General features: G+C 40.0%; 1 long non-coding RNA gene across 2 annotated transcripts in view; it reads right to left on the bottom strand.

Moving 5' to 3' along the window:
- LOC132401559 (uncharacterized) overlaps positions 1-23,963 on the bottom strand; it is an 84,357-nt gene that overhangs the window by 39,323 nt on the left and 21,071 nt on the right. For both annotated transcript variants that reach the window (XR_009514609.1, XR_009514610.1), the window contains exons 2-3: positions 12,987-13,117; positions 8,529-8,640 (exon numbers count right to left, since the gene is read on the bottom strand). This is a non-coding gene — a long non-coding RNA (uncharacterized LOC132401559). The remainder of the gene's footprint in view (positions 1-8,528; positions 8,641-12,986; positions 13,118-23,963) is intronic.

The following is a 23,963-nucleotide window of genomic DNA, read 5'->3' as shown; positions in this document are numbered from 1 at the left end:
ATTATCATTGTCGCCACTCTTTCATTTATAACTGTCCGCATTGAGATCTATATTCATTGGTGAGCCAATGTTCTGCCCTCAAGCTGTTATTTGTCACCCATTAGAACTTGAAGCATTTGTCATTATGTGTGGAAAAAGGGTGCATAAAAGGGATAGATTGTAGCAAGGTTGCTGTTAAAGTGAAGGTTTGCTTGTCTGTCATTCCGCTGATCTCCCCTAGTGTGAATCTACTCTTTGGTGTATAAAGGTGGGGGGGGGGGAGTTGTTTTAAATCAATCGTGTTGACAGCAGAATAATTAATGCTAAAATTTCATGCAATGAATCTGCCAGACATATGTTCCTTAAATTATTGAAGCGGTGTAATCCTCTGCTTCTACCACCGTTGAAAAGAATACACGTCTGTAATTTGAACAAATTTCAGGTACAAAGATATATTTCATTAAACTTTATTTAAGAGTGATAAATAGATGGGAACAGGGAGATTATCTGAGTGCAGGGTTTCAGCAGACTGCCCCTAGAAGGCCTCACTCTATTTATTATATTCATAGGTCTTTCCAAATCATTATAGTGCCTCAAAGAAACAAAACAGAATAGTTTACCATCAACTACAAAGGACTGATTATGATCTCCTTTAAACTGTGCTTCAAGTTTTACAAAGAAAAACACTAATAGACATAGTCTTGGACATCTTTCATTCCCCCCATTGCACCTCAGTACCTATGACCTTGTGGTATTCATCTGTAAACAGTTTAAGAAGAAATAGTATTCTCAGATGTCATGCAGACACGTCAGGTAACATAGAAACCAACTGGCAAATGCCTTCAGTAATTTGTCTTTGACAAACTTTCCACAGAACGTCTGGATTAGGGTTTCTGGCTCAAGTTTTCTTTTCCGCCTTTGAGCTTATGAAGATGATTGGCAGATACCAAAAAACCAGCAACCATGTCATAGGCTGGGAAAATGAGAGAAAAAGACTGCCTGATAACTCACCAAGACAGATACTTAGAATATTATGTGTTGGAAATGACAATTTACATCTTGGCTGCTGAAGTCTGCCAGAAGACTTGACTTCTGAATTGCCTTTTTCTCAATTAACCAGAGGCTGTGTTGGCAGTGAAGGCAGTGGTAAATTTTATCGTCGGCATCTGCCTTTGCGCAGAAGTGGTTGTAGAGTTATGGGAAGTGATCACATTTTCCAGGATCTCACCAGGCGTCTTTATTGTTGGGAGGTGGCGAGATGCTTTGTGGGCAGGTTGGTAGTGAATTGTTTCCTTGGTTAGAACATACCTGGACATCTCACTTTAGGTGGAATTCACAGGTAGCAATGCACCACATTTTTTAAAATGAAACCTTGTGAAAACTATGAGCTTCGTCCACAGTACGGCTCATTGGTTACTCAGAATTCTGCCATTTTCTGTGGCAGCATTGATTACAGAGATGCTCTGTTTGATAAATTATACTCTTGCTCAGCAGGTTAAGCACCAGAAACACAAAGCCAAAGGTGTTACCTCTTCAAGTCCCAAATTTGCTTTGGAATCTAATCTAGACAGATGGTGTGTAAATTCTACCTCCTTAGTAAACCCTAGAGTGGTATGTGAAACAGGTTTGGCCTGTCTTCTTTCATTTATTAATAAAAAATAACCTGCTGTATTGTTTGATCAGTTCTTCAGCTATCACTGATCTGCAATTTACAGACAGGGTAAATTATCCAGTAATAATTGTGCACCAAGAGTAACATTAGAAGATTCCCAGGTAACAACAGGTGACTCAGTATCTCGATCATTAATGAAGCAAGCAAAATCACTTGAGGTTCAAATAAAAAACTGTACTGAGCTGAATTCTGTACCATAGTTGATAATGTGGAGACCGCAGCAATGATTATCATTACAGAGCATGAAATGGGGCCAAGATTTTTATTTCCCAACACAACCAAATTTCCTCAAAGGGGGAAGAAGGGACAATCAAAAATCCTTCAAAAATACCTTATAACCAATGAAGTGCTTTAAGATATCTGGGAAAAGGCCAAATAAATACAACATTTCAGTACCAATGATAACTATGAAGCACAGTCACTATAGGAAATGTTGCACCCATTTACACATAGTAAGCATCCACCTCCAGGTAAAGACAAGATAATCTTTTATTTGCCTTTGTCCGTTGAAGGATAAAGTTTTCCCACAATGACTGCACTCTCTCCTGGATTACTCTAAACTACTGCAATGGTATCCTTTGCATCCACTGAGCAAGTTTAAACAGTTCCTGAGAGAGTGCTGTAGTCCCTGTACCTGGAGCACTTGAGGCTGGGTATCAGTAGTCATGGAACCCATACTCAAGGACAATAGACCATGCTTTACAATCAGGGATCTCTGGAAACAATAGAAATGGAGACTGGTGGAATCAGGGGAGGAAATAAAAAAGGTAAAAAGAGCATCAAGTTTGAATAAGGGACAGAGTTAAAAAAAATAGACAGACAAATGGAGCAGGAGAGTCAGAAAAAACACAGACACAGGAGTGTCTGTGTTGCTAACTGGCAGAGGGCCAAGGCATGTCTCAATGATGTATAATGATTCTAAGTATGCGAGTGCTGTAAACTTACTTCCCCCAGTTATACACGCAATAAAATCCTGTAACTGCAATCTTTACTGTTGCTATCAACAGTGAGCTATTATTTACAAAACATGCTAGGATTGAGGTTAAAAGCAGAAAAATGATGAATGGCGTCCCAGAGCCGATATTTCAGCAGAACACAGCCTTTTATGAACATTGTGTCTCGCTGATGCATTAAGCTGAAGAAAGAAGCAATTGCACTACAGCTTAAGGTGGACAGGAAAAGCATGACAGACATTATCGCCCATTTGAATCAGAGAGGAAATATGAGTCAATAAGTACAGAATCAGAACTTTTTAGTAATGGGTGGGTGATGAGGGCAAGTTTCCTGAAGTGGTAATGTCACCAGTTAAAAATAAAATGTCACAATATTATCAGACGTACAGTGCATAGATTTGAAATGATCGTGGAGAAACCAGCATGTAAGCTTTCAACTGTAGTCAACACCACCAAAAATGGGCATTACTCATTACACAACACTGAACAGGAATGCACTTCAGCCTTCCACAGACTTTCAAAAGTAGGGATATATTTAAGAGCTGTTACTTATTTTTAGAAGTGGCTTTCAATGCAATTAGTGTTCAACTTCTGTGTAGGTACTGCTTTCCAAACCTGTGGGTTTTCCTGGAAGTGAAATGCTCCTGATGTCCCTAATTTCTACAGATTCCCCGCAAATTTCTACAGATGTACAGTGGAGAGCTTTCTACCATCTGGGATGGTGGTGGGGGTGGGGGGGGGGGGAGGTGGAAGCGGCTGAGCTACTGCACAGGATTAAAAAAAAGTTTCAGAGAGTTGTAAACTTAGTCAGCTCCACCATTGGCACTAACTTCTGTAGTATCCACAACATCTTCAAGGAATAGTGTCTCATTAACGATGTCCATTACCCTGGAATCACCCTCTTCTCATTGCGACCATCAGGAAGGAGTTACAGGAGCCTGAAGGCACACAATCAATGATTCAGGAACAGCTTCTTTGCCTCTGCCATCTGATTTCTAAATGGACATTGAACACTACCTCACTACTTTTTACTTTTTGCACTACTTATTTAATGTAACTATTTGATATATGTGTATACTTAAAGTAATTCACAGCTTTACTGTAATGTGCACTATAATGTACTGCTGCCACAAAGTCAACAAATATAACGACATATGCCAGTGATACCAAACCTGATTCTATTTCTGATTTAGGACCCTACCTTCCGTAGTTTAGTAACAGACACTTGTGATCAACCTAGGCCACCACATTTAATGTTAATTCTATCTTCTCGTGAAATTAGGGTCAGCTGTACAACAATATTCAGGAAGGAAAAGGACAATTCCCAGTACTTTAAGGCACAAATTATTTAACCTTGCATCATTAACATTAGTAGAATATTAACTAAGGTTAACCAAATGCACTAGTTCTAATCAGGAATATCAGTGCCTGGTTCTGTAATTGCCCACTCAGAAAGGAACTGTTTTCAATATTTTTATATGAAGATTATTGAAGTTGAGCAATTTCAAGGGGGAAGTGGTTTAACCCTTATCACTGAGCTATATAAATAAACCACACCAGTTCCATTGGTTTTCCCTGGAACTAAAGGTAATGACCTGGGCAGATGACAGAAGTTTCCCTTGAATTTACTGGTCACAAAGTAGACTACTGACTTTAAAGATTTTTCCCAGAAAAGGTAGTTCTCTGACACACATACTTACAGTCAGCAGCAGACAGTACAGATTTGTAAAACTGACATCATGTTCCAAATATTGATTCTGATTACTTGGATTAGTTGACAACATTGTGGAAAAGATTGCAGACTGTCCGAAAAGAACAAAGATAGGAGTTGGGTAAAAGGTAACCACTTGAAGTTTCAGAACGAGGAAAGGCCTGTCCCACAAGGATCATTGGTATTCAAAATTAATCATTTAGTCTTTTGACACAGAAGGACATCCTCCAGATTTGTGGACCATGAAGAATTGGGAAGAAGTAATCTCACTGAGGAAGACTGCAAGAAATAAATAAAACTGCAGAATATACATATGATCAGCAAATAAATATCAGTGATTTAAGTGTGAGGTATTATATTTGAATTCAAAAAAGGAAAGAGTGTAATATTCAATAAGTAACTGAATATACATGGGATAGGAAACCAAATAGTTCTTTGATTTCACAACTACAAATCACTCAAACATTCAACAAAACTCAATAAGGATATAATAAAGGGATTGAAAATTGAGAAGCAAAGAAGTTATGCCAAATTTGTATTGAACTTTGCTCTAACCATGAGTGAGGTATATTGTGCGGAGACATTGGAGAAGATGGAAAAGATAATTTACAAAGAAGATGTCAAAGCACAGTTATACACATCTTTTGATGACCTTTAACATGAAGCAAGGCTTTCCTGAGCAGACATGGGAACTAAAGAGACTTGCCAGTATAAACAGGTGCAGGAAGCAGGAGACAAACTTCACGCTGCTTTCTCATTTACATATTTACTACCTACAGCCAACTCTAATAACGCTATACAATGACCATTTGCCGGGGTAATGTGCACAATTACTTTGAGTTGTTGGGACCCATTAAAGCCAGCGAGAAATACTCTAAGAGAACTTGCAGCTCTTAAAGGTAAGGCATATTGTTGCTGCACCAGGTGCTGGCATGCATTGTAAAATTCTGTCTGGGAGGCTGTCATAAAATAGATGATGTGGTATTCTAAATCCTGGAGAGCCCATTGGAGAAGGTGCAAAGCAGGGGATACCCTGTTTCTGTAGGGAAGAAGGGACTCTCCAGACAAATCCATAAAGCATGGAAAGAAGGAAGAGATCTCTGGTGCTCATTGTTACTGTTCAGGTTTTGAGGATTTAAGGTAGATCTATTAACAGTTTAATAACCTTGCATGCATGATCAAAGTCATTAAAAGCATCTTCAAAATCCATAGCCTACCAATTGCATCTACCATGTAGATGCCACCTAAACACCACATTGCCATTGTTCACCCCTCATGAATCTTTATCAATGAGGACTCCAACACACCCTCTCACATTTAACGCTGCTACAAGTCTCATGTACCCATTTGGATTCAGGGCTAAACGTAGAGGAAAGACTCTCTTTGTGTCTCCTTGATACAGTGAAGAGATAAGGGTTGCCAGACTTGCAGGACACATTACTGAATCTATGGCTTATAGGAAGACTGAAACCATAACAATGATGCCATTCTCAAACCACATTTTTTCACATTCCACTAAGATGACATAGAGTGTAGAATATAAAGCAGTACACTCTAGGCAAGGGCTCTTCTGCCCATGATCTTTGTGCCTTATTAAACTAATGCCAAATTAAACTAAATCTCTTAAGCATGCATATGATCTATTTCCTTCCTTTCCCTTGTGTTGACATCTGTCTAAATGACTCAAACATCACTGTTGAACACATCTTCATCTAATGTGTTCCAGGAATGTATCACCTTCTGTGTAAAAAAAAATTGCCTTGTAAATCTCTTCTAAACTTTCTTTCACCTTAAAGCTATGCTCCCTAATATCTGATACTTCCTCCTTAAGGAAAAGGTTCTGGCTATCTACCCTCTCTTTGGATTTCTTTATTTTATATACTCCTGTCAGGTCACTCCTTAGCCTCTAACTCTCTAGAGAAAACAGACCAAGTTTGTCTAACCTCTCTTTATAACTTATAACTAATATTGTCTAATCCTGGGATCAGGCTGGTGAATTGTTTGCTCCCTCCTCATGGCTTCCATATCCTTCCTGGAACATGGTGACAAGAAATGCATGCACCACTCTAAATATGGCCTAACTAAAGTATCATACAGCTGAGATATGAATTTCTGATGTACTCAACACCCTGACAGATGAAGACAAGTCTTCCTTACCAACCCATTGACTTGAGTTGCCATTTTCAGAGAGCTGTAGACTTTCACCCTAATGCTCCCAAGGATCCTGCCATTTACTGTACGTGGCTCAGGTAGGAGAACAACTTCCTGAACTTTGTGAGTGTATTTGTCTTTCTGCTGGGAACCCTCCTTTCCCTTCTCTTCCTTACTTTTCCAGTTGTTTACCCTATTTCCTGTGACATCTGCTCATTCTCCTGATCAAGTAGTACTCAGGGAGTCCACCGAGATGTAACACTGAGCGTCATAGGAAGTCATTCCTACCTGTGGCCATCAAACTTTACAACTCCTCCCTTGGACTGTCAGATACCCTGAGCCAATAGGCTGGTCCTGGAATTATTTTTTCACTTGGCATGATTAACTTATTATTATTTAATTCTTTATGGTTTTATATTGCTATATTTCTTCACTACTCTTGGTTGGTGCGGCTGTAACGAAACCCAATTTCCTTCGGGATCAATAAAGTATGTCTGTCTGTCTGTCTGTCTGTCTGTGCCCTCCCCAAGTTCAAGGCACTAGGAGAGAAAGCTTGAAGTTATGAAAAAAAAAGCCCTCAGGACTTAACACAGCACTTCTCATAATTTAATGATTTAACTAAATACAGAAACCTTACACGTCTATAGAATTGTTAGCCACAGCCAATATGAAAACGTATCAGCAAATAATTGGTTAATAGTTGGGAAACTCTGTAAGTAAAACTTATTAAGGAAAGGGGGTTCTAGTTGGGAAATGTTCCTGCTGCTTTTTAAGGTTATAAGGGGGCCTTAACTGAAGAGCTGACGTCCTGTTTTATAGGAGAGTAATACTGCCTGCTGAGTGATATGATGTGCCTACATGCCTGCTCTTCCAGCAGGTGTTCCCCGTACACTAGACAGTTTAACAATAACCAGGAAAACATCACTCATACTATGAACATATACTTCCATTGCACTAATTTGGTTCTCAAACAATCGGTGTGCTGAAGCTAGAGAGAATCTGCTTCTGCATCTCCAGTGATATTTGTGGGAACAAGCAGAACCAGGCACCATCAATGTGACACTAGAAAACCGAATAAAAAATTCAGAAGTTCTTTTTTTTTGCCGAAAAGTCTGTGAAAATGTGGGACCACTAAACCACGAGGAGGGCTGTGATGAGTGGTAAAAAATGATGGTGCTTTGTGTCCTAAGTGAGAATTCTTTATGATCTGACTAACAAGAATGAAATAAGGCAAGGTATGATAACATTTATCTTTGTAGGTCGGGCAATTTCTACAATTATATTAATGAAAGAGAAGAGCTAGGAAAGAAACTTATGCTCTTAAACTGTAGCACGAGGAAGAGATTATGGAAGGTCAGATTGTACATTAGAATATCAATCTTGCAAAAACCAACATGCTTTGGAAAGATAATGATTGGCATGTTCACGATGCTACCAGACTTGAGCTTTTTCATTTCAATGTAATATCCAACAAAGAAATTGGAACCAGGAAAAGGATGTTTTAAGAAAAAAGGAAACAAAACTTCATTTTAGGAAAGCAAGTAATTTTCAGAAGAAATTGGAGTCAATAATGAAGTCGGCTTCATTGGCAAACTCAGCTACTGTATGGAAGGTGGTTTATGGGAGTGACAAAAAACTTGTCTCACACTCGCTTAAAATTTCCTCTCTCAACTTAAAGTGCATGTCTTCCAGTATTTGCCTGGGAGAAAGATTCTGCCTGGCTACCCTAAACCTCTGCTATATCCTTTCCAAAGCTTCTACATCCTTCCTTTAATGGGGTGAGCAGAATTACAGACAATACCGCAAGTGTAGCCTAACCAAAACTTCATGCAGCTGCAACACAACCTCCTTACTTTCATATTCATTGCCCTGCTCGATAAAGGCAAGTATGCCGTATGCCTCCTTTGCCACCCAATCTACTTGCGTAAGGAAGAAAGCTGGAGAGAGTCAGACAAACTTCCTCTTTGTCAATGCCATCTGGGTGTTATTCAGGGATTGAGCAGGAAAACTTACACTGAATTGTCATCTGGGAGTACAGACACAGCACATATTTTTAACTTACCAAGACCTATCGCTGTGCAATGTGTAGTTCCAAGTTTCACATCAGACTGAAGATCTGTTCTCAGATTGTATAGATATTGTGTGGCAGAATACTTCCTTGAAGTGTAAAATTTCTGAAACAAAGAAAACTCAGTAAATCTATTTTCTTACATAATATTGTGCTATCCTCTATGACAATGCCAGATGAATGAACATCAAAATGATGCACACAAAAGTAAAAAGACTTACTGGTATTTTATGATGTCTGATAAATACTGTGAACAAGTTAATACACTGTCATGTACAAGGGTATCCAGTGACTACTCGAGAAATGAAGTTTCTTTGCAGTCATTAAGAGCTGAACATGAAATGAATTTGGGCGGATTTCATCAGGTATGAAACTGATAAGAATGTAGTGCAATCTGACATAGAACTGGCAGTCTTTCCTTGTAATTATCAAACGTTGGGATTGATGCAGGAACCCCTTTGAGAATGGATAAAGCCATTCTGGAACTGTTTTGAACCAGTTTCATTTTAGTAATAGATCTATTTGTAATAAGGTATGAATAATATACAAACAAGGGGACAAAGTTCAACATTCCAGTGCCAGTTATACTTTCCAAGCACTGGTTGGCAAAACAGTAAGCTATGGAAAGAAATGGTGGGCTAAAGAGAATGCAAATGTAATTAAAGAAAAACACAAAACGGAGTAAATTTGGATGACTATTTTACAGACTGGATAAAAGTTTACAAAAGTGTATTCTGGGAAGTAATATCAAAATCACTTTTCCTTTGGACAGTCATCAACGATCTATAATTGGGGATACCATGCATGATTTCAAAGTACATAGAAGGAATAAAAGTCGGAAACATACTAAGCAATGAGGAGAACTGTAGCTCGCATAAGGACAAATCAGTGATTAAAAAAATAGGACAATGAGAAATACTAAATGAGACTTTTGTAGAAAGGTTAAAGAGATAGATTAATAACTAAAAGACATTATTTATAGATGGTGCAGAAAAAAAGAGTGACATGCTTCCGAAGGTGTCACAAGCCGAGATGGTGAGCTAGTAAAGAGCTTTACCAAGCAAGCCATAGACAGCTGATGTTTTTTTTTACAGAATATTAACTAGGATGATTGTAAACATAAGAGATTCTGCAGATGCTGGAAATCTTGAGCAACTCACACAAAATGCTGGAGGAACTCAGCAAGTCAGGCAGCATCTATGCAAAGGCATAAACAGTCGATGTTCCTGGCTGAGACCTATTATCAGGATTCATTGCGGAAATTGTACTTGTTAGTTGGACTTGGAGTATTCTGTCTGATTGGGATGGTGGAAACAGATTCAATATTTAGATCAATGTCTTGGATTAAAGCCAATAATAATAATAATATAAAATTGAAGGGCTAAACAAAAAAAGTAGGGCACTGGAACAAACTGGAAAAAGTCTACCAAAGAGTCCATGCATACCATGTGAGTTGGCTAGTCTCATCCAATGCTATGTCCTGTCATGATTCAATGATATGAATATACAACAGATTAAGGATTTGTAACTCACCAGCTAAAGAACTCAATAGTAAAGTTACATTTCCCACTGTAGTATATCTCCCTGATACACTGCCATTCAGTCACATTGGAATCTCTGATCAAGTTGGATTCTAGACTACTAAAAGTGAAATGCATGGATTGAATTCTTAACCCATCCTGCATGCATGAGGGATGGGAACAAGTGCCTTGACAAATGCACATAGAGATGTTTCCTTGTCCCAATTCCTACAATACCTACACTGTTTAAAAATATTGGAAGAAAGAGGGAAGGCAAGATTTGTGAATGTTCAAAACTATGTTCCTCAAAGGGCAGTAGGAACAGCAATCTCAATATTATTTAAGACAGAGTCGGATAAACAAGCGCTGAAAGATTACTCGGGGTATGCATGAGTTGCACTCAGATCAGCCATGATTTTATTGTATAGAGGGACATGATCAAGGAGCTGATTGTACCTGCTCATAGAGGCATTTTTATAAGATATAGGATAGTGCATATTGGTCTGTCTGAATGGCACTTATGCAGAGGAGAGCTGAGGTTTCCTAGGAAAGTTACTCAAAAGCATAATATACAGGTTATGTGTGGTTTGTAAAACATAGCAGGGAAATGAAGATGCTGTCTCTCCATGTGGGTGCAACATCTCCACCTGAAAACATGGAGAAAAACATGGCCCCTAAACAAATCCTCTCTTTACTTTTGGTCACAGATCTCACAACCCACCTAATCACAGATCACGGATCTCACATCCCATCCAATCACAGATCACATATCGCACACTCCACCCAATCATGGATCACAGATTTTACATCCCACCTAATCACAGATCACAGATTTCATATCCCATCCAATCATGGATCACAGATCTTAAACTCCACCCAGTCACAGGGCTGCCCCTGCTTACAGCAGTCCCATCATGTGCTCCTAATTGCCAGTGCCACTCTCAGTCATCTTTCTTCCCTCTCTCTTTTTCCATTTCCCATTCTGCTCCCCTTTTGTCCCTTCTCCTCTTCTCACCTGTTTATCACCTACTTCTGGTCCCCTCATCCTTCCCTTTCTCCCACGGTCCACTCTCCTCTCCTTTCAGATTCCTTCTGCAGCTCTTTACCTTTTTCACCTATCACTTCACAGCTTCTCATTTCATGCCCCTCCTCCACCCAACAACCTTCCATCTCACCGAGCTTCATCTATCCTCAGCTAGCTTGTAATCCTTCCCTCCTCCTGCCACTTTCTTATTCTGGCTTCTTCCTCTTTCCTTTCCAGTCCAGATGAAGGGTTTCTGCCCAAAACATTGACCATTTATTCCTCACTACAGATACTGACAGACCTGCTGATTTCCTCCAGCATTCTGTGTGCGTGTTATTCTGTATTTCTAGCATCTGTAGAATCTCTTTTGTCCATCACAGTTGATGCACCATCAATAACTCACTCTGAGACATAAAGGTGAGATATCGGCTTTTATTGACTGGAAGAAGGAACAAACAGTGAGTGACCACCATACTACATCCTGGAGACTGAGAGGCCGGGCTCCGGCCTCAATCGCCTTTATACCGGGGTCTGTGGGAGGAGCCACAGGAGCAGTCAGCAGAGGGGCATGTCCAGACAGGTATATGTAGTTCACCACATCAGTCCCACCACATCCTTGATCAACAGCTTCCCTTTTAACCCAGGCCAGAACTCTGACCATTCCCATTCCAGGGGATTGTCCTCAAGCAACCCATTTCTGCCGCTGTTAAGGTTAGCTCCGGCCTACTAGGCAGAGCACACTATCCTTTAGGCTGCTTCTGTGTAGAACACATAACCTCAGGATGTTAATAAGACTGTTTGGCACTAAAATTAGTACTATTCTAAATTCTTTGGCCATTTTCCACTCACTTCCCACCCCCACTCTCTCTTACCAGCTTCTCATAAACATCAGGACTATAATGTCAGAAGTTTGTGTGCAGGCCAATCTGTGTATCTCTGTACTACATGCTGGTATCCAGGATTTCACCGTGGCTTCCATTGAGACAGTCTGCACGATTCAAATGGAAATGAGGGAGAGCAGTATATTTAGATTATTCTTCTGAGATCCAGCCAGTGATCAAAGCCGCGTCTGTTCCTATATTTAGCCTCCTCTGGATTCCCGTCATTTTGACTTTATTAGAAGTCTTTAATCTGGGAAGGACCCGAAGTACAGCTGAGAAAGAAAAGAAGGAGTTTGCACTGATATATCCCGCCTTGTCATACCCTCATGACCTTTACTTGTGATAAATTATTTTTGAAATGTAGATACTGTTATTTAGTGTCCAATAAAGCAGTAAATTTGCACAGAGCAGTCCTACTGCCAGTGACTGAATTGAATGATCATTTAATCAGCTGATTGAGGGAAGAATATTGGCCAGGAAGATTCAGGAAGTCTCTGCCCTAATTAGCACCATATGACCTTTCATAACCGTGTGACGGGATTGTTGGAACTCAGGGTGGTGAATCTGGGGAATACATTGCTACAGATGGCTGTGGAAGCCAAGTCGCTGGGTAGATTTAAAGTGGAGGTTGATAGGTTCTTGATTAGTAAGGGCGTTAACACTTATGGGGGAAGGTAGAAGAATTGGGTTGAGAGGGAAATAAATCAGCCATGATGGAATGGCAGAGCAGACTCGATGTGCTGAAAGGCCTAATTCTACTCTTATGTTTTATGGAGTAATGGAACTTAATCTGAAGCAACAGGAACCTCAAACAACTACCACTCCCTGGGTATTACAGGGAAGAATTAGCCAGCACAAGTGTGAATGTCCTACCTACAGTGTGTTTGAACTGACAATGGCGATCAATGCCATAGACAGCTTCACAGCTCCTCAGAGCTAATTCAGAAACGAACTTTGAAGTCATGGCTGAGAACAACATGTTCCAACACCAGAGTTTAATGAACTTAACAAGAAAAGAGGTACTTACCTGGAAAACCCACGTCCGCTCTAATTAGCCAGAACACCGTATGATGCTTTTTGCCTTGGCACAGGAGGTATTCTTAATTTATTCAGGGCGGTCATAATCTGAGAGATCTTCTATTCATTCCCATTGACCAACTGCAAGTTAAAAGGCATCGTGTAAATAAAATTCCAAGCTGTTGTGATTCTTTCTAACCCCTCCTCTCAATGAACTAGATGTTCATTGGTACAATGTACATCCCTGCCTCCTGTCATTACAACCAACGAGCTCAACCAGTGTTTTTCTGACAACTTCACCATCCAAATCCAAGCTTTGAGACACGTATCAGAAAAACATAACTATAGGTTGCTGGAGATGATGGTCTTTTCTCAGTCTAGGTAAATGACATAGTACCGCATAAAGCACAACAGAAACAAAAACCAAATTAACTGCTCATACTTGCTTCCGAGCTTTAAACTGAGACAAATCAGCACATAAATGATTTATGAAATATTGACTTGAAAGGATTTGTGATATCAATCACAGACAGAAAAGCTTGATGATTTATGCAAGTCAACTGACCACAGCAAGCAGCTGCTTGGCCAATAATGCAGAGTATATGTTGCAATATGCTCAGATTGTAAATCTTGGTTTTTCAGTTATTTGTAATGATGCAATCCTTTTGCCAGTTTTCTGAGATGGCTTAAACATAAATATTGCTTTGCATTATAGAGCAGGAAGGGATGTCATACTGATTTAGGATATCGAACCTATTTAAGCACTAGGACAGGTCAGAATGTAATTATTTTTCACTCAGAGGATGTTCATATGCTTCTCTGTTCTCTGCTTGTTTTTATTTACTCAGCCAGCCAGTTGATACATCAGTTAGTCCAAATTCAAGTTGTCCCTTTGATGCAAGTTCTGCCAAAGGAACGGAGAGATCTGCAGCTCTCCTGTTCTCCACAACAGAAGTCTACTTATAAAACAGCTAGATGTTAATTCACATGTTTCTCTTCAAGAACAAGTAAGAGAACGGCTTTCTGTGTGGATGTTATCAGCATTGAAAGTCAGCTGTTAACTGTTTTGATGCCTTACTGGTGGATCTCAGTATCATTATTATGTTTTGATATTCCTGAGGCTTTATAAAGCACCGGTCAGGTCAGACCACTCTTGGAATATTGTGAGTAGTTTCGGACCCCTTACATCAGAAAGGTTGGAGAGGGTCCTGACAAGATTCATGAGAATGATTCTGGGAACGAAAAGGGAATATGAGAAACATTTGATGGACCTGGTCCTGTACTCACTGGAGTTTAGAAGAATGAGGAGTGATCTTATTAAAACCTATTGAATATTGAGAGGCCTAGATAGAGTGTATGTGGCAAGGATCTTTCCAATAGTGAGGAAGTATAGGTCAAGACGCATTGCCTCAGAATACAAGGACGTCCCTTTAGAACAGAGATGAATAGGAATTTACATCCTGAGGGTGGTGAATTCATTGCCACAGACAACTGTGGAAGGGAAATCATTGGGCGTATTTAAAGCAGAGGTTGATATGTTCTTGATTAGTAAGGGCATCAAAGCTTATGAGGAGGAGGCAGGAGAATGGGGTTGAAAGGGATAATAAATCAGCCATGGAACAGACTTGATGGGCCAAATGGCCTAATTCTACTGGCCTTATAGCGATGTGCAACTTGTACCACAGTAGAAGCAGTACAATGGAAGGAAAACATCTACCACCCCACAATGCCTATTATACTTATTTAGAGATAGAAACAGAAAGAAGATAATGACCAGTTAGCAAATGCAGACTTTCTCCTGTTAATGACCAGTTACTGACTGCCGCTCGTTCATACCAGGTGAAATCAAGCTGCGATGACTGCAGGGGTTCATCATCAAAGTTTTTTTTTCTATTCTCTCATGTCTCCAATGAATTCGGTGATAAAATTATGACTGAGGGGAAGTAACAGCTATTTCTGGAATTCTGAACAAAAGCAGATTTATTGGAAGTGCCTCAGAGCCCTATTACAACACCAAATTGGGAGGCAATCACTAACAGACGCCAAGGCCCAATTGTCTGAGCCTGGCAGAGGATTGAACCTTTGTTCTCCCACACCTGAGAACAAGAGTGATTAAGCATTTTTTTTAGTATCAGCCATTCATTGATTTTAACACATCAATGTCCACATCCTCAAATATTACTAACAATAATTCTGCGGTTTACCCCTGAGATAGAACTTGATAACCTGATTTAGTGAAAAGCCTGAAAGAAGCAATGATTAATTTCCATTATTATTCTAAATTGTTGGATTGACTCAATTCATCACTTATTCATATAGCTTACTTCTCCTATCTGCTTGCCTCACCAATGGTCCAGGGTATAATGGATAGAGAGATAACAGCAACTGAAATATAAAGTGTTGCTAAGAATTTAGGTCCTAAAATTATCCTCCAAGAATTAACCTAAGAATTTTGAAATGAAAAGCAGTCTCAAATGACAATGAACTGCCCTAGTGGTGTGATAACCTACTTAAAATAGTTATTTTAAGGTTGTAGTTTATTCTTTTAATTAATTTTAAAGTTAATGGAAGCTTGGTCATTTTCCATTCAGGACCGTGCCACTTCCAATATGGTAAATCACTGAGATCAAAAAGTGGGAGAGACAGTTTAATCCTTGGGAGTTAAATGGTTGTGGAGAAATTTTCTCACCTTTCCTGTACCCTCCATGGGGAAATTAATCCTTCACTGCTTGCCTGTAGCAAATGGTTTCAGTGACTTTTGGTCTCAAAGGGGGCAACTCTTCTGTTGTCACGCAAAGTAAATGATATGTTCATTCCTGCCAGTTTTATCACCAAATGCCAAAGGATAATTGCAGACCCAGCCTCTTCAGAGAGAGAAGCAGGGCAGCCCAAGGGAGGGTTAGCTTTCTCACCTTCAAGTTGCCCCAAGCTTCTTTGGTAATAAAGCTCCCTTTAAATTCTGTCCTTGTCAGCTACTGAATAAAGGGATCCTCTAAATCATTTGTCAATGAGCCTGAGCTGTTCAAAGATCCACGCTAATTAAAAGTTTTATTCGTGCTATTAGCAAGCAAGCGCAGGAAGGGAGAAAAAGTTTCAAGTTCTCTTTGAGAAAAAAAAGAGAGCTATTTCCTGTCTCTTGACAATTTATGAGTGCGCTGCTTCTACAAAGGTCCAGATGAACACAATGCACACCTTTTTCTGGCTGTTAGCATCTGGTAGCTAACACACTTTACAGATCTTTGACAGTGGAACAAACTATCTCAAGATATATCCTCTAACAGAATGTATTAACTTTATATATTTCATATTTACCAGGCATATAAGAAAAGTCTATTTAAAAATTATTAGGTAAGAAGAGACATGTTACTTTTCCACCAGCTTCTGCCTTGACTGTACTTGAAAGTTTTGTTCAATTATTTCATTATTTTTGGCTGGAACAATGTCAGCAAGGTAGATATTGTATGTAAGTGATACCAAAAGCAGAAATGCTTCATATTCCCATCTCATTTCTTTCCTTTGCCAACACTAAGCACAGAATTTTTATTTATTCCTCTCAGTCAGCTGACGATTTAAAAATACGCTAAATATTGGAAATCTCTGTTAGAACTGCTTCCCCAGCTCATGCTTACATGTAAGTGTTTTGAGACATTTTTCTATGCATTGTGCTATATAAATGCAAACTGTTACCTCTGGTGCTCTGTTTGTACATATGCAGCTATGTGAATTTTTATGACCTATACATTATTGTTTTGTCTGCGCCTTAAGCTCTAGTTAAAGAGGAAAAACCAGCATTACATAGACCATTCAGTGAGTTGCACTGCAGTGTGGCAGACTTGGAATTTTTACAACAGCAATTAAATAGAACCAATGATTCAGCAAACGGTCGGCCATGGGGGGGGGGGGGCGGGGGGAAGTCACGAAGATGTAAGGATACAACCAGTGGAACAGGGATGTGACTGTGATAACTAAAGGCTTAATTGAAAGGATACATTGAAGAAGGGGAGAGAATGGAGAGACATAAAGGACTGGGATGAAAATCTAGAGCGAACTGCATCAGCAGTTGAAGGTTTGGTCACTTTGTTCAAAGTTCAAAGTAAATTTATTATCAAACTACACAGATGGCACCATCTGCTACCTTGAGATTCACTTTCTTGCAGGCATTCACAATAGAACAGAATCAATGAGAAACTACACACAAAGACTGACAAACAACTGATGCGCAAAAGAAGACAAATTGTGCAAATACAAAATAACAAATAATAATAATAATCTATAGGTAAATAAATAATACTAAGGTCATGAGTTGTAAAGTCCTTGAAAGTGAATCCATAAGTTGTGTTCAGTGGTCAGTTCAGTGTTGAGGTGAGTGAAGCTATCCATGCTGGCTCAGGGGCCTGACGTTTGAGGGGTAATAACTGTTCCTGAATATGGTGGTGTGGGACCAGTATCTTGATGGCCTGGATGCTGAATGCCCTCGATGGTTGATGCTGCTTTCTTGTGGCAGCACCTCTTGTAGATGTGCTCAGTGTCAGGGAAGGCCTTTCCTGTGAGGCACTGGGCTGTAATCCATTCCTGTGACTGGTGTCTCCACACCAGGCTGAGATGCAACCAGCATGGTAACCTGTGCTGGCATGGGAAAGACCGTGTTAGCGAAAGAGAAAGCACCAAGGATGGTCGATAGTGCTCAGGCAGGTTTTCAGGACAAGGATAGGAAATATTTCACTTGGGTATGTAATTAGTGAAGATCATCAAGGACATAGCTGTAACGCAAATAGGAAATGCTTTGAGAAATAATACAAAGAGTGTGATTTAAATTTGCTGCAAGCTGGAAGATGGGAGGCTGGCCAATAGAGAATGAGATGAGGGTAATACACTGGCTGTGACAGAGGATTGGGTGAGAATTCAGTGCATGTGCCACAACAACAACCACTCAGTGTCGGTGAAACCAAGGAGTTGGTTGTCAACAGGAGGAAGAAGCTGGGGGCTCATGAGTCAGTTTTCATTCGAGGACCAAAGGTGGAGAGGGTGAGTAGCTTAAGCAGCATTTCCGAGGACCGATCCTGAGACCAGCATGGAAGTGTTGTTACAAAGAAGGCACAACGTCTCCTCTACTGCCTTAGAAGTGTGAGTACATTCAGCATGCCACCAAAAACTTTGACAAACTTCTATAGATGTTCAGTGGAGAGTATCCTGACTAGCTGCATCATGGCCTGACATTGAAACATTAACGCCCAGGAGTGGAAAAGACTACAGAAAGCAGCTGATGCTGCTCAGTCCATCACAGGCAAAGCCTTTCCCACCATTGAGTATATCCACATGGAGCACTGCTGCAAGAAAGCAGCATTCATCTTCAAGGGCCCCCACCATCCGGTTTCTGTACCTCCTGCTCTCTGAAGCTGTGAGTCCCACACCACTTGGTTCAGGAACAATTATTACCCTATAACCATCAAGATTCTGAAATGCCACTCACCACAACTCTGAGCTGATCCTACGACCTACAAACTCACTTTCAAAGACCGTTTAAAACGTGTTCCCAATATTATTGGTTTTATTTGTACAATTTGTATTCTTTTGTACATTGGTTATTTGTCAGTCTCTGTTTATGTATAGTTTTTATTGTATTATATATTATAAACAATACTGTAAATTACCAGGTTTTCTATCTTTCTTTATTTTTACATAAATGCCTGCAAAAAGTGAATTTTAATGTAGCATATGGTAATATATATGTACTTTGACAATAAATTTACTTTGAACTTTAAACTTTTGAAGGGAAGCTAAAGCATTGGCAGCAATGTAACAGAGCTAGACAGAGACAATTTTTCCCATATGTTCATCCATATAAACCTATCAAATGCTAATACAACTTGGGAACACAGCCAGGTCTTTCTAGGATCTACCACATTACCATAGTGGGAAAGCCAGAACATGCATTTATGTGCAGGTAGGGTAGCAGCTCAGATGCAAACATAAAGAAGTCATTGCATGGCTGATGGCTTGCGATTCAGAGAACTTTGTGCCATCGTTTTCATTGAACATAGAACATTACAGCACTATATAGATCCTTCAGCCCACGATGTTATGCCATCTTTTTGACCTACTCCAAGGTCAATATAACCCTTCTTTTCTACGCAGCTCTCCATTTTTCTGTAATCTATATGCCTATATAAGAGTTTCTGAATGTATTTGCCTCTACGACCACCTCTGGCAGCACTTCGCATGCACTCATCAGTCTCTGTCTGAAATACTTAACTCTGACTTTCCTCCATTCACCTTAAAATTATGCCCCCTCATATTAGCCATCATGACTTTTCATATCAGAAGTTTATACTTATGCATCTTTGCACTGCTGGCATTTCTGAAATGGCCAGGATTTATGGTCCATCCCTAATTGTCCTTGAGAAGGTAGTAATGAGCCATCATGTTGCATCTGTAAAATTCTTTTGGCGTAGGAACTCCAGTTGTGATGTTAGGTAGGGATATTAAATCCAGAAACAGTGAAGGAACTGTGATACTTTCCTAAATTGGGATGGTGTGTGACTTGGAAGGAAACCTGCTGGGTAACTGGCTACGTCACAGCAGGGGGAGAGGTGGCTACTGCACAGGATCGAAGAAGGCTGCTATAAACTTGGTCAGCTCCATTGTGAGCACCAACGTCTGTAGTATCCTTCAAGGATCAATGCCTCAAAAAGGCAGCGTCCATCATTAAGGATGATGGACCACCACCCTGGTCATCCCTTGTTCTCAATGCTACGATCAGGAAGGAGGTACAGAAACGTGAAGGCACACACTCAATGACTCAGGAACAGCCATCTGACTTCTGAATGATCAATGAACCCATGAAAACTACTTCTTTATTTCTAATTTCTGCATTACTTAGTTAATTTAATTATTACATGTATACTTTCTATAATTCACAGTTTTTTTTCTCTATTATGTATCACATTGTACTGCTGCCGCAATGTCAACAAAATTCACAATATACACTGGTGATATTAAACCAAATACTGATTCTGATTCTGTCTGGGATAATGGAGATGAAAGTAGCTCCCCCCACCCCCCAGCATTGCCTTTTGACATTTTCTGGATACAAACAGCAGACTGCTTGAGGCAGCAGATCTTCCCTGCGGTATCTTGGAATAAACCAAGAACATGAAAGGTTCAAGCTGTGATAATGGAAAGAAATGCTTCTGTTCCAGATGTTAAATGCACGCCACAGATGATTCAATTCTATAGGAGCCAAACTTGTGAGGAAGTGGTGAACACTAGTCTCCTCTGACGTGGACCTCAGTGAAAGCTTGGACTAGAGTGATAAAGCAGGCCAGACTTTAGCCTTCTATCTGGACCATAGAATTTCTACCTATACCATTTCATGTACTGAGAATGCAAACAAATAACAACAGAACATCCAGCAAAAGCAAGAAATCCTTGGAGTAAGATGTAACAAAATGTAGTTTTAAAACCAACTAAAATATCTTTAGTCCCAAAACCATCAACACACTTTTCAAAAAGCTTTTCAATTAGTTTCCTAGAGTGTGAAGATACACAAGAGAGACTACAGACACTGGAAATCTGGACCTACACACACTGAAAGCTGGAGGAATTCAGCGGTCCAGATGGTATTGATAGTGGAAATGACGTTTCTCATTTTATCTGAATGTGGTAAAGGATGTTGTAATTTAGAGTTGTAATTTTATCAATGGTACTACTTAATAGAGCTTTGCTTTGCCTTGGATTGAGGAAGCCCCTTTGAATCTTCTCCAAATGAGCATGAGAAAATCAGAGAATTTCCACCATTCCTCCAGAGACACCCCGACCCTCACATCCTACCAAGGCCTCTGTGCTTTGGCCTCATGGACAGGGGAGCAGAGCACCATTTTACAAGCCTCATGCAGTTCTCTCAGAGTCAGTTTTTGGTGAATCTACCAGTTACTGTAAATCTACTCAATTTGGTTTTGAGGACGGATAAGGCCTAATTGTATCCTGTCATTTATGGAGTTTGGCAGATACATAGGTGGGCACAGATGCTATCTTCTAGGAGTCAGGTGAGATTGTGAATATCTCACTATAAATGCCTATATTATAAATTTCATTTCCACCAGAACTGAATTAGAAGAGCGGAATTAGGAAAACAAGGAAAGGTTAGACTGGTTCAGCTGAAAAGCACTGAAGGCTGATTATAATGATTTACACATGTAGCTGAAAATTACAGCATTCTGTACGTAAGTCATTTCAAGCCATGTTGAGGACCAGGCCTCTTCAGCATGCAGCTGGCAAACTCCATCTGCCAAATCATTGACCTTGGGGTATTGAGTTGTCAGTAGGTTGGGGGGGGGGGAAGTGGAGAGAAGGGATCGGCAGTAGGGTGGGGGGTTGGAATTGTCCAGCTCCTAAGTGGAGCCAGCTGGAGAGGCTGATACCTGGGTGGGCCTTGCATAAGTTAGTCGCGGGTTGAGGATAATGGCACCAAGCACCACTGTTTTCTTTGACAAAGGAACCAGTTAAAATTCTTCTCTGTCTTTTTTTTGACAAAGCTCCATGCAACGTGCAGCTATGACCCTCAAGGCCTGCTAATTTGTATTTTACAAGTGCTCTCTGAGCTTGAACTGGACAGGCACCCAAGCCACCCTTCCCAGGACCCAGCCTGACGTTGCACTCACTGGAATGGCAGTGTAAACAGAATGGTAGGTGATCTTAAATCATATTTTAACAGCGGCAACCTTGTTTATTCAGGGTAAAAGGAACTTATAAATCTAGCAACAGGGTTAAAAGATTGCCAACTTTGCATGTTAACTCTGATTTTTTTTGCTTTAGTTGGAAACTGGCATGACGTCAATCCATTAAATTTTGTGTGCCTGTTGACTATTGCAAGCTCTCCAGGTTCAGCATAATGGCAGTTGCTTTAACACTAGTCACGTGACATGCATCCTGAAAACACTTAAACGTGTCACATATGTATTTAATGATTACTGTCACCTTCCAGAGCAAAATCACGCCATGTGCAGGGCTCTGTAGAATGATTCCCAGCGTGAAATTGATGGCTAGAAGTGCTGAATTAGCCAGACACTTCTCAATTCACTTCCATTCCCTTGCCTGTGGCTCTGGGCAACTAACGGAAAAGCCACTGCATGCACGTATGTTCCTTAGAGTCGGGTGCGACAGGCTTTTCCTGGCATATAAACAAGACCAACTGGATCTGCTGTACACTGAAGTAAAGACAAGCGGATTCACAAACTCATGTGCAGTAAACCTTTCAGGAAGCCTCAGCTCTTCCAATAGGGCACCATGTAAGAGAAATGGAGTCCAGATATGCTCAGCAGAGAGTCGTGCAGTGAGTCACCTCCATGTGAGCTAATTAACTCAGTTGGTAGTAGTCTCACTCCCAAGTCAGAAACAGGCAAATTCAAGTCACACTCTGGGTTATTGAGCACAGAAATCTCAGTCAGATGACACTTGACTGCAGGACGAATGGGGTTAATACTCTTAGGGATACAACTTCTTGAAAGAGATGTTAACCAAAGCCACATCTGTCCTGTCAAGAGGTAATAAAAAGCCCTGGAGAAATATGTTGAAGAAGAGCAGGCAAGTTACCTCTGGTATTCTGGCCAATATATTATTTCTCAATCAACATCACATAAATAGATAACATGGTCATTATCATAGTGCTGCAAGTGAGAACTTGCACAGATCAGCTACCATTTTTTCCATGTTGCAACAGTGACTGCATTTCAAGGTTCAGTAAAACAACTGTAAAGGTTTAAGGAAATACAAACCTGAATAGCATTCAATGCATAAAAATGCCCTATAATTTTCAATGAAAGCTTGACACATCATGTTGCCTTACGGTCAAAAAATGATCAAAATGAATAGGCTCGGAACAACAGTTCTGCTGAAGAATAAAAAGTAACAGCCAACAAATGCTGGAAGTATTGGCAAATACATCCGAATCTTTAAAGACAAATAGAATGTTAGTACCTGGGTGTAACCATTTATGAGAATTGTAAGATGGAGACTAAAGAAAATAAATACTAATCTGCCTTCTTAACGGCTATACTGTATTGTGCTGCATCTAGCAGATCACTACCATTTTGTCGGCTCTCTCTGGGGCATACTTTAGAACACTCCCACAGCGATCTAAACAGCTCAAGCATTGTTTCAGCATATCAGATGTTTGCTCAATGATATTTCTGTTTCTATAATGTTTTCCATTGTATGTTTTTTGCTGTGCAACTTGGAGATTCCTTAGCAGTTCCATGAACCATGCTTTGAGAGGTTAACCCTCATTTCTGAGCAGCCAACCCTTCAATTTGTCTTTCCTACTGGACCACTTGACATGTAGATGATTCCTCTATGTTTCTGGCAGCAAAGGCATTCTCCAAAAACTACTTAATTATTCACTTAAATAATTATTTTGTAGTGGTTGTCAGCTATTCAGATTTTTATTAACTGACGACGAGCTTAAGTTGTTTTGTGGTTCTGGATTTAGTTAGATGTATTTTTACCCACAGAGGGTGGAATTAGCCTGACCTGCTAATACTGCATGCCAGAAATGATTTTAACACCATCTTCCTTTATAATACAGACATTAAGTTCTTTGGTTATTTTTATCAAATGTGTACTGAACTTGAAAACTCAGTGGTATGAAAATTGAATGTCAATTATCATTTTACTTGTCTTGAGTTATGAGGCTGTACTTGGTGTATAATCGCAAGCCCAAACCAGAAAATCACACAATCCACAGAAAGATTCCTCAAAAATGTACCTAATGAGGAGAAAGTAGTTTTGTTTCTGGTGCCAAGTAGATCCTTTCTGATGGTTCCTGTCCTTCTTCTAGACTGGGACCCAGTCCTGCAGCTTGTGGGACTCTTCCATATGTTCAACTACGTGATACTGAGGTGAATTGTTCATACCCAATCTGGTCTGTTCTGTTTGGATAATTCTACACACAGCATTAATAATACAATTATGAAAAGTGCAAACAACCAAT

Source organism: Hypanus sabinus, chromosome 11 (assembly GCF_030144855.1).
Source record: "Hypanus sabinus isolate sHypSab1 chromosome 11, sHypSab1.hap1, whole genome shotgun sequence".
Lineage (NCBI taxonomy): Eukaryota > Metazoa > Chordata > Chondrichthyes > Myliobatiformes > Dasyatidae > Hypanus > Hypanus sabinus.
The sequence above is the reverse complement of the archived record's forward strand: the minus strand, read 5'-3'. Positions and strand labels throughout refer to the sequence as shown.